We start from the raw sequence: 3,431 nt of genomic DNA, 5'->3' as shown, positions 1-3,431 counted from the left end.
ACTCTGTGAAATGTCCGGTTGGTAGGATACACGTTCTTTTAGATCGTCCAACTTATTTTCCAGCGATTATACGTTGGCCTACATAGTACTGATGGCAAGGGCAGATTAGCCACTATTCGGTACCCCAATCTCTTTCCGCAATATCTTTTCCGTCTCTTTCCCCTGCGAATGACGGGGATGAGGGCCTGTTCGAGTAAATCCCTCTTGTCCAGAAGCTCTTTTCGGTCATAAGAGACGGTAGCAGCAACATTTCTTTCAAAATAAGTTACAAAAATGCTAAAAAACTAACAAAACAATATGGTTGGTTAAAAGAGCCCATGAAACGGCAGACTTCCTATCCGGCACCATCTTACACAAAGGCTCTTATTAGTAAAGTTCATCATATAGGTAGGATAACTGCATTGTTTACTTTCTAAATGACCACAGGATTTGAGCCGAGGAAATATGACTTTCCCATTTATCCTGTTTCACATCTATCTTCGTTTTTTTTATCATTTTGGTACTATTTTCACAAGTATGTGGTAACATTTCACAACTCATAGTACAAAACTCAAAACAGATCATCAAAAAGGTTGGATTTCTTTTCAAAACTTTAAGCACATTTTCACTTGATAAAGTACAACACACAAAATCACACGATAACTTTTTCACCAAAACAAATCAGTGTTTCATCTAGAAATACCTTTCATATAAAGTAATTGCCTTTCACAATGCAATGCTCACAATACTTTCCATATGATTCTCTTCTCATTTGTTTAAACACATTTCACTTAATCCAACTGTGCTTAATGGTTAATCACTTAAACGTTTGGTAAACCTATAGATTTTAAACTGGTTTGTCTACTATATATAGATTTTAAACTGGTTTGTCTACTATATATAGATTTTAAACTGGTTTGTCTACTATATATGGATTTTAAACTGGTTTGCCTACTATATATAGATTTTAAACTGGTTTGTCTACTATATATGGATTTTAAACTGGTTTGTCTACTATATATAGATTTTAAACTGGTTTGTCTACTATATATGGATTTTAAACTGGTTTGTCTACTATATATGGATTTTAAACTGGTTTGTCTACTATATATAGATTTTAAAATGGTTTGTCTACTATATATAGATTTTAAACTGGTTTGTCTACTATATATAGATTTTAAACTGGTTTGTCTACTATATATGGATTTTAAACTGGTTTGTCTACTATATATAGATTTTAAACTGGTTTGTCTACTATATATGGATTTTAAACTGGTTTGTCTACTATATATAGATTTTAAACTGGTTTGTCTACTATATATGGATTTTAAACTGGTTTGTCTACTATATATGGATTTTAAACTGGTTTGTCTACTATATATGGATTTTAAACTGGTTTGTCTACTATATATGGATTTTAAACTGGTTTGTCTACTATATATAGATTTTAAACTGGTTTGTCTACTATATATGGATTTTAAACTGGTTTGTCTACTATATATGGATTTTAAACTGGTTTGTCTACTATATATAGATTTTAAAATGGTTTGTCTACTATATATAGATTTTAAACTGGTTTGTCTACTATATATAGATTTTAAACTGGTTTGTCTACTATATATGGATTTTAAACTGGTTTGTCTACTATATATAGATTTTAAACTGGTTTGTCTACTATATATGGATTTTAAACTGGTTTGTCTACTATATATAGATTTTAAACTGGTTTGTCTACTATATATGGATTTTAAACTGGTTTGTCTACTATATATGGATTTTAAACTGGTTTGTCTACTATATATAGATTTTAAAATGGTTTGTCTACTATATATAGATTTTAAACTGGTTTGTCTACTATATATAGATTTTAAAATGGTTTGTCTACTATATATAGATTTTAAACTGGTTTGTCTACTATATATAGATTTTAAACTGGTTTGTCTACTATATATGGATTTTAAACTGGTTTGTCTACTATATATGGATTTTGAGAACTACAGAAATAAAATGTGTGTTTGTAAAGTATAAACATTTAAATTACTACTCCTTCTTGCTAATTTATTTCACATAGTGGTAACCACAATTGGTCACCATATAAAATGGGAAAATGGGGTGTGAACGTTTGCAATTTCTTTCATCATGGAGCAAGATTGACAGCAAGGGAGAGGAAGAAATCAAAGAGCTCATGGACAAGGGGCCCGTCAGAGAGGTGGGCATGGGCCCCATCAAAGAGGTCAAAGAGGTGGGCATGGGCCCCATCAAAGAGGTCAAAGAGGTGGGCATGGGCCCCATCAAAGAGGTGGGAACGGGTCTCTCAAAGAGATGGACATCAGAGCGAGGGAGGCAGACGGCAGGGAACTGGTTGTGTCTAATGAAGTCTGGGCCATTGTTGTTGACCATGTGGTAAAAAGCCCTTAACATTGCAGTTTTAAGAAAATAGAGTTAAGAAAATATTTACGAAATAAAGTTTAAAAAGTAACACAATAAAATAACAATAACGAGGCTATATACAGGGGGTTCCAGTACAGAGTCAATGTGCGGGGGTACAGGTTAGTCAAAGTAATTGAGGTAATATATACAATGCATAGATAATAAACAGAGAGTAGCCGGGTAGCCGGGTAGCCATTTGATTAATTGCAGTCTTCAGCAGCCATTGAGGAGAATGATGACACCATTGCCAATGTGGCATTCATCAGCCTACCAACAATCACCCACCTTTTGAAGAGGCAGCAGGTATCTATGAAACACATTTTACCTGGTGCCTTTTGAGAGAAACAACGACCGGGTGAAACAACTGCGGGCCGAGTATGTTCTGGTACACCACTATATACTGTATTACTGTTACTATTTGATGCATATGCTACTTCACAATATCATATTGGAACTATACTGTAAAAATAACTAACCAAAATATATTTTTAGATGGTGCTTGATGCTGCTGTGAACCATGACAAGTATATCTTTGTTAATGAAGCGTGCTTCAACCTGGCCAAAACTCGGCTGATGTGGTCCCGCCCACAGCGCCAACAGGCGACGGTCCAAGTGTCTGGACAACATTGGGGAAACATCTCAATGCACACAACTATCACTGAAGATGGTGTGATAGGACGTATGGTTGTGGTGAGAGATGTTTACAATCCAAATGAATGCACAATGACAGGTTTTGAAAGAAAGACTGGCTGTGTTACAAGTGTGACCCGTTTTGAGTTTTGTTCTCACCGTTGTGAAAATGTACCACAAAGTAGTGCCAATGCGATTAAAATAAAGCAATAATAAAAAAAAAACTCTAATGAAATTCCTTGGCTGGCATAGAACGGCCCTCATCTGAGACTGTAGAGAAGCGAAGTGGTTATTTACCCAACTCACAAATGTATTTTATAAAGCCCTTTTGAAATCAGCAGATGTCACTGAGTGCTTTACAGATACCCAGCTTAAAACCAAAGAGCAACAGA

The sequence above is a fragment of the Salmo salar genome, chromosome ssa09 (genome assembly GCF_905237065.1).
Source record: "Salmo salar chromosome ssa09, Ssal_v3.1, whole genome shotgun sequence".
In the NCBI taxonomy this organism is placed as follows: Eukaryota; Metazoa; Chordata; class Actinopteri; order Salmoniformes; family Salmonidae; genus Salmo; species Salmo salar.
This window is presented reverse-complemented; position numbering follows the sequence as displayed.